Here is a 17319-nt window from a genome sequence, read left to right as displayed (position 1 = left end):
ATAATTTTTTTAGGCATCAGAGATATAAAGAGATAGTGAAAACTACTGGTCCAAGATCCAAGAGAAGAAGGAAATCCAGAGTGGTGATTCTGCCATTTATGGTGTTCATGGAAGAAGGTGGTTGAGAAGCTAACCAGCACTTTTAACAGTCTCATGTGGCTAAGGGAACAAAAGTTGGAATTTAAGACCTCTGAAAGTAGATAGTTGACTCTTCCCACCACTGCACCTTTGGGTTGAGATCTTAAAAGACTGCACCTTATGAGTAAGAGTGACCTTTGGGCTTTCTCAGATCATCTTTGAATGGTATCAGTTTTTGAAATTGGATTATGGTAAGCCTGGATTACTAGTGCCCCTATGCACCCAAAACAAGCAAAGGTAAATCCTGTCCAGAGAAAGATAATACCCTAGATCTCAGAATAATTTTACAAATAATTTTCCAAACACAACATGTGGCACACAATAAAAAATAACCAACCACACATGAAGACAAGACAACATGAGCTAAACCAGAAGAAACAGCAGGTAATAGAACAGACCCACATGGGATCTAGATATTGGAATTCTCAAACACAGACTTTAAAATAAGTATGCTTAATATTCAAAGGAAAAAAGGACAAGATTGAGAATTTTGGCAGAGATCTGGGAACTATAATAAAGGACATAGTAGACTTGAAAAAGAATCAAATAGAAAATCTGGAACTGAAAAATACAATAATACAAATTAAGAATACAGGTGATAGCTTTTATAGAACATTAGACATGGTTGAAGAGAGAATTAGTGAAATGGAAGATGGTCAATAGAAAAGATCCAGGATGAAACATCAAAAGATAAAAACAAGGAAAAATACAGACAAGAGGATATGGAACATCAAGGGGGAGAAGATTAACATACATGTATTTAGAATCCTAAAAGCAGAAGGAAGAGAACATAGGGTAGACATAATATTTGAAGAGATAAAGGATAAGAATTTTCCTGAACTGATAATATTATCAGGCCACAGATTCAAACCCAAGCAGGTTAAATATAAAGAAATACACACTTGGATACATCACAGTAACACTGCTATAAACCAAAGATAAAATCTTTAAAACAGCCAGAGAAAAAAGATAAATTAGGAACAATTAGACTGATATCTAACTTCTCAAAAGAAATAATGAATGACTTCTCAACAGAACCAGTGGAAGTCAGAAAACAATGAAATGATATCTTTGATGTGCAACCTACTATTCTAAACCCAGGAACATATTGTTTAAGAATGACAATCAAAAGTTAAAAAAATATATTATCAGTAAACTGCAAAACAGGAAATATAAAGGGTGTTCTTCAGGCAGAGAAAAAATAATACTAGATGGAAGCTCAGAGATGCAGAAAAACATAAAAGCAACAATAAAGGCAAATATTTGGTAAATCTAAATTAATATTGACTATATAAAACAAAATATAGGGAGAGTTAAAATACATAGTCTTGGCATAATATTGTGGAGGAGTTAATAAGGAAGGAGTAAAAGTATCAAATAACACTAGAACTTGATAAATCAAGGATGCATGTTATAATCTCTAGGGTAGCCCCTGAAGCCTAGTCTAAGTGTATATATTTCCAGCAAATGATGGGATGAGCGGAGTAATAAAACAAGATTTGATTAATCCAAAAGAAGACACAAAAGGAGACAAAAGGAACATAGGACAGGTAGGGCAACTTAGAAAGCAAATTATGAAATGGTAGATTTAAACCCATAATATCAGTAATTACATTAAATGTTAATGGATGAAGTGTCCAATTAAAAGACAAAATTGTCAAATTAAAAAAACAAAATCAGGCATATATAACCATATGTTGTTTAGAAGAGTAAATTATAAGCAAAAAAGCCTGTTGGACTCTGTGTGGCTGTGTGTGTGTGTGTGTGTGTGTGTGTGTGTGTGTGTGTGTGTGTGTGAGGGGGCACCCATATCCTTATTTTCAAAGGAGGAATAATAAAAATGTAATAATAGGTAATTTTGTTAAGTGTTTATTAAAGGACTAGACTAAGCATCCTATACAGTTTTTCTTAATTATTAGTGTCCAGCAGACTTTCTTTGTTAGTTTTCTGAGGGGCAGTGACACCAAAGAATGGTGGTGGGCACATGCTGGTAACAGGAGTTCGCACCACACAGCAGATCTTTCTGGGCACATTTGCACCCAAGTCCACGTGATGTTTTTGGTTTTAAAATGAAAACTCTGTAGGAAACAATTTGGTATTTAGTCAAGCAAAACAAATCTTCCTTCTCACCCCCAAGCTGCCAACCCTTACTCTCAAAGTCAATCAAAATGTGGGATGTGGAAGCAAGGAAATCTGAATGACATCACACTGACTTTGCAGTCAAGAGGTGGAAGAGAAGTAAGCTTTCGAGTCAGGGTTTGTATTCTAATGCTGCTCTTGCCGGCTGTGTGACCTTCTGCAAGTCGGTTAACCCACCTAAATTCAATTTCTTCAGTAAAGTGGGGGTCATCCTTTCTGCCTTGTAGATTGTTAGGGTTAAATGAGATCTTGTGACTGAAAGCTCTTTTGTCTTCTACGTGGAATTATCCCTTTCCAATTGTCCCATGGGCATAAGCCAGCACCTCAAACTTCAAATCTGAGGTCACTTTGTCCAGAATTTTGTTTTGCAGTTGAGAAAACAGGCACAGTGTGGCCAAATGCTGGCTTTGTGATCTTGGGCAAGTTGCTTAATCTCTCTGGTCCCAGTTTCCTCACCTATAAACTAGAGATGGTAATAGTAGTCTCATCGAGTTGTTGTGAAGACTGAATGAAAAACATGTCTATAAAGGATCTGGCATTTGGTAGCCATTTGACACATTGTAGCAGCTACTATTTTTAAAATGAATATTATTATCATTTTGTGTAGCATTTGAGAAGTCCTTCTGCTATGAGGTATTAAGAGCTGGCTGGCTGTAGCCATTCGGTCACAAACTCTGGAGGTGGTGGATTATCCTGGGGAGACCTTCCTCATGGGGTCACGTAGAGTTCAGTGAACTCGCAGAGAAGTGTGATTTTAGACGCTCCAAGGTACATCCACTCATCTCCTCTCCACTCCCCCTGCCTGTTATTAAACTGGTAGTTTTTACAACATCAATAAAGAACTTTCCTACCCAATTACCCCAGACAATAGGCTGAAAAGCAGTTTCGACTATGAAAACTTCGTGTTGGGTTCATTTAGATTGTTTTGCTGTGTCAAATCCTCACTTGAGTTCAAAAGTTCAGCTGAACCATGAACTTTGTAATTTCACAGCAGGCAGTTCTACAAATATAGTAGAAAGTGAAAAAACATACAATATTTAAGGTGGGCTTGTCGTGTTGTATATAATCTTGTTAGGAATGGGTGTATGTCAAATAGCCCTTAATTCACAATGAACAGTAACACATCAAACAGAAAGGGGAACAGAATTAAACCAAATTGTTCCTTGAGTTACCTGACCTCCAAGGCTTCCGAGGGAACGCACATTTGTGACTAACCATTAGAGGACAAACTAAAGCCAGATAATCTTCTTAATAAATTGTGAAGTCTTGTATACCTCTTGGCTTTAGTGGTGGCTTTTCTGCCTGTCTGGAACAAGCAGCATATCAAAACAAAAGGGTCACGACTTTATGTATTTGTTAAAGTTAGAATCCATGTTCTCATATAACTCAGGCTTGATTTGACTGGTTACAGAGTGTAGGTGGAGCGAAAATTTCACAGGAGTGAGAATAATGCTGTGCTTTCACTTGTCTATTCACACATACACACACACACACACACACACACACACACACACACACACACACGAGTTCAAGAATCCCTCATTTCGTAAGCCTTGTTTTTGTGCAGCTTACATTCAGGAGTAAAGCAAACAAGACAAGAAACTCACTTGGGTTTGGGTGTCTTCATCTTGTCCCCAGCGAGTCCTCAATAGCCATGGAATGTGATTTTGTGTCACATCAACATTTTCTTCATTTGTTACAAGGTCCTGTGTTTCTCATTGGTTTTTATGGTGCAGCCTGTTAACGAGAAGGGGCAACCTGAGGCAGACAGTTTGGGGCAAGGGGGTCGGTCAGAGGAAGGTGTGTTTTAATATGGCAGCTTTTTATTCCCCTTTATTTACCTAAGAGTAGGTCTGTGGGGTAATGAAAGGAAGGCTATGCTTGATCATTTGTGGAAGCAGAGAGGAAGAAAAGGGGTGAGAAGGTCAAGTCCTGTGACAGATGGCTTCTCATAGGGTACATGGGACTGGCTTTTTGAAAGCAAGTTCCCTTTTTCCTGGCTTTTATCTCAAAGTTGCTAGGATTTTAGCTCTAGCCAGCTCAGGACACTTTTTAGAAAAATCCCCCAGTGGAGTCGATCTGATGTTATCCCACTGTCCTTACCGGTGTGCTTTTCCATGCAGGAAGGTCTTGTCCAGTTCAGTCAAGAATAGGTGAAACTTTCTGTTTTTCTTTCCAGACGTAAATCATCACAATAAATTTAGTGCCTCCCACTGAGAACCACAATAATAAAAGGGGAGAGAGTGGAGCGAAGACTGTGAGTTTGGTTGACCTAGTTAAAGGTGGTCTGTCTTCCTGGGGTTGTAAGGCTGGAAGGAAAAACAAGGGTCACCACCTTTGTGGCTGAATGAACTGCACTGCTAAGGTTTTACAGCCCTGCTTCTGGTTGACCTGCCCTCCAGAGTGGGACTGGGTGTCTCCTGATGAGGCCAGGACAGGAGGGGAGTTGGTGGCATTCTTTTAAAGGGCTCATAACATAGTGAATAGTAATGGGAGTTTTTGTTCATTCAGAAAGCATTCATGGAGAATGCACTTCAGGGGGACGGTGGGGATCGGTCAGGCAGAGGTCGGGTAGGAAGAGAGACTTCTGTGGGGAGACAGTAGGAGGTGAAAGCAGGAGATGGGAGCTGTGGTCGGGTTTACACTGTCCTCGGTGGTGTCTGTACAATGGTAAGATGGGGATTCAGGTTCTCACAGGACAAAAGTGCACATGGCAGTGACTCCAGAATAAAAGGGAGATGTATGGGACATCAGGAACGAAACAAGATTTCTGAGAGAGTCAGGCTGAGAAGATCTGCCTAGGCTTCAGAAGGGCTGAATTTCGGGTTTGTTTGTGTGGGGATGATACAGGAGATAGGCAGGAGGAGATGGCATCGCTCACTATGGCTCTCTGCTCTGTTCCTGAGACTTACCTGCCTACATGGATCTCACTCTGCCTTAGTGTTTAGGACCCCTAATAGCTGTCCAGAGATCACCGTAACTAGCAATTACTCGTCATCTGTTCTGTATCAGTATCTTTATATATATTATCTCTAATCCTTAAGCAGTCTTACACGGCATGTGTTAGAATCGCAGCCATTTCTGTCCCCTCCGCCCAAGGGCTCAAGTGAGGTCCCCCTCTCCTTGAGCCCAACATCAGGGGAGTTGGCTCCCAGACCATCCCTGCAACTTTCAGCTGGGTTCGCCCAGTTAAGTCATCTAATCTCTGGGCCTCAGTTTCCTCACTCATAAGCTACAGATTCTGGATGGCCATGGTCCATCAGGAGGATGGCTTGGGTCTGTACTTCCATGCTCTGGGATGGATTTGAAAAGTCCCAGTCTATCCTGGGGTGACATCCTTGGCCAGGCAGGTCCCAGCATCCTTCTACAGCCACAGCAGGGCAGGTTTCGAACCTGGATTTCTATCCAACAGCACTTTGAAAGAAACAAAAAAAGAATAACGTTCTTTTTAAATGGACTCACTAAGTCCAGGCTGGTGAGACTTGTCATTGATGAGAAAAACAAAAGTAAAAACCAGGCTCTGTTTGCTCAGCACTCCAACTTGTATTGCACTCTCAGGGTCACTAGCCTGCCGTGACGGTGCTCAAGGAAGTGGCCCCAGGTACCAGGTTTGCATTGTGTGATCCACCCTCCACACCAGCGCTGATGGGATGTGAGGGCTGCCAAGCTCTGAACCTGGCTGGAAAAATAAGTTGTGCCCTCTGGGAGGATTTGACTTTGGGAAACTGAGCAACTGAGTGAGTGGATAGAGGAAATTGAAGCTGAAAAGTCAGGATTCAGAGGAATTGAGAGAAACGGGAAGCCTAGATGAGAACAGCATAATCCAATTCACGAATATGACAGGGCCTGTCCATTATATTTGAAGGACAGTCAGTTGACCACTTTGCCTGGAGGAGATGGTTGGTGCAGAGGAGGGGTAAGAAATGGGGAGGAGAGCATGGCCCATGCTGGAAGGTTGGGGGAGATCCTCGGATGGCAGGCTAAGGACTTTGGTCTGCAGATTATAGGAAGCTATTGAAAATTAAATATGGGAGAGGGAGGCAGGAAGTATATTTTCAGAATATTAACCCATCGCAGTGTGCAGAATGGATGGAAGGGCATGAATCTGGTAGCTAATTAATGTCTGACAATGATCAAATATCCTAATCACAGTTCGGGCTGCCACTTAAGTTCACACAAAGATGATCATTATATGAATAACTTGTGTCTCTCCTGCCTCCTCTATTCTCAAACTGATTGCTGGTTTCTATTCATTCACCACATATTATTTAGCACTTCTTCTATTCTAGTTCTGTGCTTGTCCCTCTGTTTAGCACTGACAGCCTTCTGCTTCATCTAGTTATTTATATGTCTGTCTCCACCACTATACCACCTCCCTGAGGAATCCAAATTTTCAATTTAAGTCTGTTTCCTAGAGCATGCCTGGACTAGGATTACTGGAGCCAAGGAGATCTCTATCAAAGAAATAGCAACCCTGCCTCCTAGTTCCTGAACTTGGCTTCCAGGGTGGAATCTATTATTAAATAAATAAGGTATTAACCAAATCAAACAACTTTTAATGACCCAGGAAAAATAATTCAATACACACGCGCACACACACACACACACACACGAAGAGAGAGCAGACGTCTCGGCAGCGCAGTTCCCAGTGAAGTCTGAGAATGCCGGTAGCAATGGGATTTCAGTGAATCGCGCAGCTCCCATGCGGTTTCCTGGAGAAAATGGACTCTTGCCCTCCAGACTTGCTTTACATGTGCTCATGGATGAGAAAGAAAAGTAGAGATCATCGTTCCATCCTTCATTCAGTATGAATTGAGCCTCACTGGGTGCCGGGCACTGAGGATGCAAGGGTCAGGAGGACCTCTCTCGGCGCTTGGGGTTAGGAAAGCAGATGTGCCAACTAATCCAGCATGAATAAATCCAGGGTCCTGCAGAGAGGCCGGTTCACAGGAATATTTAGGAAAAGATCCTCAGCTCTACCATTGGTGGAATGCTGGGGTCTGGAAGGCTTCCTAGGGAAGATCAATTTTGAACTAGGCCTTTAAGGATGAAAAGTCACGTGGAATGGAGTGAGGGGAAGAACATTTTAGGCAGGGGATACTGCAGGAAAAAAGACACAAAGGGGCTCAGGGTTTTTGAAGCAGGGCTGCTATTGGCATTTTGGCCAGGACTGTTAGAGGACCCTGCCTACTCCCCAATTACACTGTACACAGTTTGCATTGCTTCTGTACCTAGCACCCCATAGTGACAATGATTTTCAAACATTTCCAAATGCCCAGGGGTGAAGAATGTGTGTGTGGCAGTTCAGTGACGTCCTGCATGAGAACCACTGGAGGAAATGCTTGAGACTTTGGTGAGAGGTGGCACCATATTGCATGGGCCCTTGTTTGAGGAAGGTTGGACCTTTTCCTTAGAGTTTAGGGAACCAATGCAAATTCTGGACAAGGGAAAGGTCTGGTTAGAGAGATCTGTTTCGAAAGGTCACTCTGACCTCAGAGTGAGGGGTATATTGGAACAGGCGGTGGCTGAGAAGTCCAAAGGAGATTCCCTCCTCCTTCCCTCCCTCCTTCCCTTCCTTTCTTCCTTCCTTCCATCCTTTCTCAGGGATCTATTTTTACCAATGCACAATTAGTAAGTTAATTGTTCTCTGCTTTTTCCTGGCCATTCACTTGGGAATTTCAAAGAATGGAGACTCTTTCCCATGAGATGCCATGTTTCCTTGAAAACCACTTTTCTGAGTGGTTGTAAATGGTCTCAGTTGCCACATCTAGGTCTTGTGCTTTGTGTAATCCTTACATTATGAAGCAGGAATGATTGCACCTATTATATGGATGAGGAAACAGAGGCTCAGCTATCTGACTCTAAATCTTAGGCTTTTAACCACTCTACTATAGTGACTGGGGAGTTTTGTTGGCATTTCACTACTAATTTTTTCTTTTTTTAAAATCAGCAGTGTGGTACCCAAGGAAACATCTCTGAAAGATGACGACTGGTTCTTTTGCCTTGCTTTTCTTTTTTCCATTAGCTTTTTGGGATACTGAAAACTACCCTATAAGCCTCAGCACTGGGCCACCATGCTTTAGTTAGGGATTTTGCTTGATACAAGAGCCCCCAGGCCTGAATTTCCCCTTTGGGGAAAAATTATTTTACTGAAAATCACTCACTGCCCCCCACATCTTTAGCCAAGATGTTCTCATTTTCTCGGAGCCAGAATAAGCTGGCAGGGTGCTAGAGTCAACGCCGGTGGGACCCACGTGTGCTTCCGCTGGCTGCGGAGTGATAGACCAGGCAGTGATAGACCAGGCAGCAGCATCCTTCAACTCAGACTTTCTCCTGGCCTGATTTATTGCTCCCGTCTCTTGCTCTGGCTTTTTGCTAAGATTGCCTTCCAAAATCTTCACTGCTGATCCAATATTGTCCATGTGCGTTTTCGCTTTGCCACTGCTGACAGAGAGCTTTGGGCACATGCCCTGACACCACCCACTCCTGCCCTATCTGCAGGAACCATCTTTAATCTGTCAAAACCGAGATCTGTTCACATGCTGCAAAAGTGGCTCCTGTCCAAAGCCACTTCCGCCCTTTCCCCTGCTCTGGTCACATGGCTGCTGAGCAACCAGCTTCAGAGGCTTGAGGACTCAGCCCTGCCTCTTTGAATCTTGACCCAAGTCTCCTAGTATGCTGTCTGGTCCATTGCATCAGAGATCTCTGTTGTGAAAAAAATGCAGTAATGTTTTCTCAAGAGAACCAGAGTAGCCATTTATTTTGGCTCCACCATATCGATTCAAGGAAATCTCTTCCCTCTTCTTTAAATTGTTCCTGGAGTCGGCAAGGTTTTTGTGCTCAACCGTTTGCCCAGGGCAAAACCCCTTCAATCTAAGCCCACTGGATTGCGTTTGCCAAAGTGGGAAAACACTCAAGCAAAATATCTTCCCCAGAATTAGTGAAAGGCTCCTTTTAAGGATAGTTAATAAAAATCAGGCATGTCTTTTGGTATAATTTTTCATTTCAGAAGCCAAAGTATAGCCTGGCTTTTAAGACATGCAAGCAGCATCAGGCCTTCTCTGGGTGGGTCGGAGTCTCCTTCCGGACGCCTGGAGCTCTGGAGTTCCCACTTTGAGAAGAGCTTGTCTGCGTGCATGTCTGACTCTCCCTCTCTCACATAGTTCACATTTTCCTGTCATTGCAATGTCACTCCAGCAGCATTGTACAAAACTAGTATTTTTATTTTTGACCTTTGGAAGTTTTTTTCTCCTAATGCCTAGAGACAGTAAAGCTGGACTATGAGTCTTCATGAAAAGAAAATTCTCTTGTGTTTCTCCAAATTGCAGGACATTTTAGACTGGTCTCTGGATCTGCTTGTATCAGCAGCTGCCACTCAATCCCTTTTCTTTAGGGTGGTGCAGAGGGCAGGTATGTGTGGTTTGAAAGAATTCTCAAGATGATTCTGATAAACACCATTTCGTGCCCATTGAGACTCTCAGGTCTAAATAGAGGCACAACTATTTGGCCCCTTTCACTCAATTCACAGGACTCCTGGTCAAGTTTCCATGCTGCAACCTCAATCAAACCTTTTAATAGGTTTGGTCAAAATGGTGGAAGCATTATGTATTGATGTCTTTATATGGCTATCTTTCAAATTCTTCAGTCTTTCTGAGAATACTCTAAACTTTTTCACAATTCCTGCAGTTTCTGCTCCATTGGGTTTAAATTCCTCAGGATAACTTTGGCAAATTGTTAACCATTTGGAGTGTCGGGTTCTTCACCTGTAAAATGGGAGGGATAGGTACCTTACACTGTTGTGAGGATTAGAGGCAGAGTTTGTATGTTGCCTAGCACAGTGCCAGAAATACAGTAGGGAACTCGATGACTGACTGCTACGACCAAGATGATGACAGTGATATTTACAATTGAGAGTAAAACACTTTGATTTTTCTTCTCTCCAACACATTCTGATCTCTATGGGCAAGGTAATCTAAAAACAAGGGTGACATTTCACTGTATATTGAGCTTCTACTATGTGCCACGGTGTGGGGTTAGGTGCATTCATGTGCTTTCATTAGTCCTCATCTCTGGGCTCTGAGGTGGCACCATTAGTCCCATTTTAGAGATGAGCACACTGAGTCTGAAGAGGCTATTGATATATCAGTCAGTGTTCTTGGTTGCAAGCAGCAGATTGATTTAAGCAGAAACGGAATTTATGGAAATGATATCAGGGAGCCCACAGAATCACTAGGAATGTTAGGAGACAGGCTTAGAAAACAAGGCAGGAAATGCTTAGAGCAAATGTTTTAAGGATTCCAGCCACGTCTATACTGCAGAACTGTCCACCAGCACCACTAACCTGGACACTGGAAGCTGCTGCTACCAACTGTAGACAATTGGATGTTTCTGCCACTGCTGCCAGTGCAGAAAGAATTATCTGCTCCTCTTGCTTCATGAGTCACCAGCTCCCAATTCTGAGTCTGGGGTGGGCATCCTATGCTCCTGTCCTACTGCAAGAGAGGCTGGGAAAATAAGTATCCAGCTTTGGGGAAAGGGAAGACACTGCTCCAAGGCTCATTTGGTGGGGAGTTCTCCAAATGTAGAAAGAGAATCAGACACTAGGGTAACCCAAAAACCATTAAATGTCTACTGCATTGAGAAATTGGGATTTATCTTCCAACCTGGACATACCCCTTACTATGACCTTCCATGGAGTATGTGAAGTCCCATCTGCCTTCTCCAGATCAGATATTTACTGTCCCCAGACCTTACCCTCAACACATATTTATTTGGTTCTCTATGAATATTGGTGCTCATAATAAACAAAATGTATGTTAATAGTACCAAAAAGAACCTTGGTACCCAAATACACAAAAGGGGCTGGAGGCTGAGGCTTCTTGAAAACAAAGTCTTTGACTCAAGGAATCATGAGATGTTTGGATGAGAAGCATTCCTGAGCTGGTCTAATACACCTCTTCTCCTCTAGAGGAGAAAAGTACGTGTGGGACACCATCAACTCTCACAGATGGATTGTGTTACTCAATAGCCGCACCTTGCCCTAGAATCTCAACTCATAGAGCACTCTGAGGGGAGGAAGCAAACTGCCTTCCAAAATAAAATCAAGCCAACAAGTAGTGCAAAAACTGGTATAACCTTTCTGGAGGGCAATTGGACAATTTACAACAAGAGCTTCAAAAATGTTTGCATCTTCGATTCACTAATTCCTAGAAAACAAGCCTGGGGAAATGTAGACAGAGGTGGAGAGTAGAGAGAAAGTTTGTCTTCCAGAATCTTCATTTATAACAGGGTAATTTATGCTAGAAAAATATTTGTTCTGATTTTTCAAAATACATACTTACACCTACATGTAGTCATATTTTAAAAATCCAATAAGAAATATACTAAACTGTCAACTGTGAGGTTATCTCTGGGTAGAGAGATTACAGTTGAATTTTAAATGTTGTTTTTTTATATTTTCTCAGGACTTCCAGACCTTTCTACAATAAATATATATTTCTTTTATAATTAGAAAAATAATATGTATTACTTTTTAAAAATTCCATCAGATAATACCATCTTCAAAGAAACCAAAGAGAAAAAACTTAAACCGTTTTTCGGGGGGGAAGGGCTGTTCCATGCATCCCGAGAGGCGATCTGGGTAGAGGGCAAATTAAAACCTGAAAATTTAAAGTCAATCAGTTTGTCTTCATGGGCCCTAGATGGGGAAAATTTCAGTCATTTCCCTTGCCTGGCACTCTTGTGGTCAGAGGATGAAATCCAATCATGGGGTCAGTTGGGTTTATACATTCCATGGCAAACCAATTTGGCCATTTCTCTGCATTTCCCAAAAGTTCTCTGACTTCCTAGACAGGAATTGTGAGCACAGGGAGACCTTTATGCTGGTTTTTGCAGCACATCTGGTTTACAGCGTGTGCCAGATGGGCTCCCTTTCATCTGGAGGGAGGTGCAGGAGGGGACACACGAGCCTCTGTAGATCCAAGGAACTTCCTCAGTGGAGGCTGTAGTTGTTGGTGAAGTGTTTCAAGTTAACATGTAAGTATATTATGTTGGAGTCACAATGTCCTTCAAATTTAAGAGAATATACCTTTTATTAGAGTCTGCCCAACTAACCTTTAGGTTCACTACTCAGGCCAAAGATGTTTTGGACAAGCTATTGGTTGGTTTCTGATACCATTATACATTACATGAATATTTATTGAGCATCTATTATGTGCCCTGCACTGTACTCTGCACGGGCATATAACAAGTAAGACAGATGTATTCCGTGTATTCGGGGAACTCACTTCCACCAGTAAGAAGGCACATTACCCTGGTGTGTCCTCTTGCACTTGGGAACAGACTGCTGACTTTCTACCCTCACTAACCCTTGTCTGTTTATTGGTCTATGCCTAGCCTCTGATTGTACCGACCATGCCATCTACCTCAGATGTACTGGGTTGGAAATAAAGCCCCAGAAAATACTCAAGTCAACAAGTCCAATGATAGTGACAGGAAAGATATTGCTGGAGGAGGGTGAGTGACTGGGTTCATCCAGTAGCTGAGAAGAAAAGGTTGAGATGGTTGAGTCGCCAATACCAGCAACGGGAGAGGAAGAAAAGAAGAGACAGGAGGTGAAATGTAAGTGCCATGGCAGCCATGTTGGGCTTTGGTGAGTCTGCAACATGGACCATGTTCAGTCTCTTTCCAGGAACGTCTAGCTGTGCCGTTGCCCACTATACTGTTCTTGAAGAGTCTCCTTTCATTCTCTATTCCTTACTGAAACTCTGAGGGAAAGGAAGCCAGACCCAATCTCTCCTTTTCCTAGTTACCAACAAACTCCTCCTTTCTCTTACCCCAAAGGCACACATATTCCTACTGAGGTACCTTCCTAGACAAGCAGCCCAATGTGGTCTAACTGATCCTCATGTCACATCACAGAACACCACGCTTTATCCAGAAACTAACCACCAACATGTTCACAGTTGTCTGCAAGAGGAAACACTATTTATAATGCCTCCGAGGCTCCTCAAGAGCTTAAAATGCCTTTTCATGTATTAAAGATAGATGAAATGGTGCTTAGACAAGTTGTTGGCTTTCATGTTGGTGTCATTCTTTAATAATAATTAAAAAAGCTAATGTGTGTATGCTTTAGGTACAGGATCTCTCAAGGTCCAGGCAGGAAACAGAATTAACCTCACTTGGTTCAAAACAGAAGACCTTTGGGAAATGACCATTTATAGAGGGGTAATCAGGGTTGAGGGAAGTCACGAGGGAAAGTGATACACTAGAGACCAGCAAGAGTGGGGATTGATTACCACCTCTGGGCCAGAAGGGGCACAAAGTGGAGCCAGTGTTACTGGAGGGCAGGGAGAGCCAGCCTTAGAGGAGGGAGCTAGTGAGAGCCAGTCTCCAAGGGATGCTACCTCTACCAAAATCAGATGCTGAAGCAGAATGGGAGCAGGTAGGAAATTCCCTGACCTTTTTCTCCTCTCATCTGCTAATCACCATTGGCCACACCCAACGAGAAGCCAGGTGCCCAAGGGAGAGGTTAAGGCAGGCAGGCAATACAGTCCTTAAGGGTCTGCCTCCTAGGACACAGAACAGTGCAGAAAACGGTAGAGAATGGGTTGGGGGGACAGGGGTACATGGAATTCAGAGAGTAACCAGCACAGGTACTAACTCTCTCTCATACCTAGAATGTGGAATTACTCAAAGTATTGTTTTCCATCACTCTTGCTAAATGTCATTTTATTGGTCAAAACTCCCAAGAATTGTGGGTTGGTTTTTTTTGTCTGTTTGTTTGTTTTCTTCCACAAATGCTTTCCGAAAGTCATGGCTGGTTATCCCTGTAGCATTATCATTTTTATTTATTCAAAAATATTTGTTGGGTACTTACTATGTACCAGACCTATGTACCCTTGGAAAAGGCCCCATTTGCCACCCCCCCCACACACGTATTACTCCCATTCATGGGGATCATTTCACCTCCCATTTTTCAATGAAATTCTAAATAATTCTTACTATTTGGACCAGTATTTATATAACCACATCTGCTTTACTTTTTCGTAAATCTCAATTTTGTTTGACTTAATTGTCTCTCCTGGACAACTGAACCCCAAATCCTCTCAGGAGCTAACAGAAAGTTTACAGTTTTTTTCTGGACTAGAACTCAATCATTGGTGGCCCCATATATAAATCTATATATCTATATCTATCTATCTATCTATCTATCTATCTAATATATATTATATATTATATAACATAAAATATATATAATACATATATAATATATATTATATATATTTTATTGCAGGGGGAGTGCTTTTGGTTCTGTGAAGAACTTTCAAAACAAAACTTGTTCTTGTTGAATATAGATAATATTTTAACAAGTCCGTTTGAAGAGTGTGCCTATATTAGTGACTTTCAAAATTTTTTACTGCAGACCACAATAAAAAAAAATACACTTTATATCTCAACCAAGTTCCATGAAACAATACTCACTATTACCTTGTTTGATGCCTTCTATTCTATTCTATTATTTATTTTTTTAAATGCTGATAGTAACCCATTAAATTGATTTTATATTGTATTAATGGGTTGCACTCTGCCGTTTGGAAAGCATTGGCCTATATAATATCTTGAAACTATTTTTAAAATAGACCCAATACTAGAATCTGTATTTAAAGGGTGGTTAGGATGTCCTAAATGTTTATTTTTTTAGCCATCACCAAATGTGCCAATCTCTTCATTTTTCTTTCATTTTAAGAAAGCCAAACTGGTTTGACCAGCAGCTCTCCCCTATGCCCTCCCTACCCCACAATTTGGAGGGCGGGGGGCCTGCATTTACTGCCAGTTTGGCTTGTGGCTGGAACTGATTGGTAGCCAAGATGGGCAGCTGTGGCTTACCAAAGCATCTTCGTAGATGCACCAGTATTTTTTTGTTTGTTTGTTTTAACCTGAAGAAATTTGTCTACGTTTGACTTTCAGTTGTTGGGGGAAAGGTTTCATTGCCAGGACAGTGCAGGTGGACCTGGGCGAGGACCTGACTCATTGCAGAAGGGTTTGGGGAATTATCATCTAAATTCCCCCAACTCCTCCGGGGACCTGGCAATAAGCCAGGTCCTCTCCCACTCCCAGGACTACCTGGGAGGGGACCAGGAGGATGAAAATCTCTGCTGCTATTCCCCAGGCACTTACTATATGTTAAGTGCATTCTATACATTATCTTGTTTAATTCTTACAACTATCCAGCGAGTAGGCATTATTATCTTCATTTTAGGTCAGAGGGGAGTGTTGTCATTTAGAAAGGAGGAAACAAGTTTCCAAAGCTTCAGCGGGTAGTGTATAGCAGAGCTAGAAATCAATTTTATCTCTTACCCCCGATACTCTAATGCTTCCTCTTTTGTCTCTGATCTGGAAAGAGGAGGAGGAGGTGGAAATTGTTTTGTTTTGTTTTTTGCTGGTGGCCATTATATATGGGGTTTGATGGGTGGAGGTTCTTTTCTAGTTTCTGGGGTTGTATTGGGAAAGATGCCATCCCTGTGTTGGAATTTCTCAGTGAAAATTTAGAATTTCAACTGTAACAAAAAGAAATAATTGGAAACTAGAGGGCAACTAATATTACCATTCATCTTGCTAATAAAAACAACAGACTTCTAAGAACCATTTGGACCGTATTTGCTTCATAACATAGTGATTATGGAATGTGTGAGGTGGGGTAAGCACGTTAAGTTCCAAATAACATACTTTTGACATACATTTAATTTATGATCTGGTGAATGTGTGCCTTTAATGTATGCAAAGTGAGATTCCATGTCTGGTTGTTTTCTGCAGCACCCCACCCACCCCAGCAAATGCTAATGTGTTACATATCCACATGAGTAGAGGAAGAGAATTGGAAGCTATGGAAATCAAGCAACATTGTAGGCTTGTCCTATACAAGTTAGAGCAGATACAGAAATAAAAGGAGTTGGGGATGGGGGTGCTTCAGGACCTTCCAGGAAAGACTGATGTTGAGACTTTCAGAAACAAAGAAGTTAACAGAGGCTTGACACTTTGAGAACCAAGAAAGAGTTCACGTGAACATTAAGGACATTGTGACTTTAGCCATCTTATAGGCTACATTGACCCAATAATGTTAACATCTTATAGACTGAATAGTGAGTTAATATGCAGTGTAAAGACTGTCTCCTTGGAAACTTTGCTGAAAGGAGCCAAAGCAGTAGGCTTATAGTCAAGGGAAGAGACCAAGTACACTTTTTTGGTATTAGCCTTTATCATTTTCTTTATGTGATGTTATTACAGTTATGTTTGATAAGTGGATTACCTAGAGATTTTTAGGCCTAATGGGTAGTTGTCTGTCCTATATAAACATTGCTGGAGTATCTCTCTGGGGTTTAGCTTTCCAGGACTTAAATTGTCCATGAAATAACTGTTTTACACATTACATTCGCCAAAAAAGAAAGCAAGGAGGATCTTGATGGTTATAACTTGAGGTGGGGAGTGGGAGTAGGACTACTTTTGAGATATGTCCCCCCATATTAAACATAGATGATAAAATTATAAAAAACAGAAAGAAACAAGAAGACAAGAAAAAAATCATATAGAATTATAAAATGCTGACATTACATAAGTAATACAAGTTCCAAAGTTGTGGACCCACAGAATCAAATGCTCATAGTGCCTGGGAAGTAATATGTATCCTCCAAAATCCAATAGCTCTGGAAACTTCTTTTATGTTGCTACTCAGAGAGAGGTCCAAAAGATTTGTGATCTAAACAGTGAGGCCACGGTTTTGTGCAGACGCTGCTTCTGAAAATTATTCATAATGACTTCCTACTTGGTTTTCGGTTTTGAAAACAAAGATGCTTTCATTAGATTTGACCCATTGAAGAGAAAGAGAGACGGTCAGCACCCTAGATAGCCTCCTTCCCCTATCGAGCCCTGACATTCTGTTTTGGGGAGTGGACCATCATGGCTTGCTCTCTGTAATCTGCTGCTTGGATGCCAGAGACCAAGAAACCAATATTTATGTTCTCATTGAAGTGAATATTAAGGATT

The sequence above is a fragment of the Rhinolophus ferrumequinum genome, chromosome 16, assembly GCF_004115265.2.
Source record: "Rhinolophus ferrumequinum isolate MPI-CBG mRhiFer1 chromosome 16, mRhiFer1_v1.p, whole genome shotgun sequence".
NCBI lineage: Eukaryota > Metazoa > Chordata > Mammalia > Chiroptera > Rhinolophidae > Rhinolophus > Rhinolophus ferrumequinum.
The sequence above is the reverse complement of the archived record's forward strand: the minus strand, read 5'-3'. Positions refer to the sequence as shown.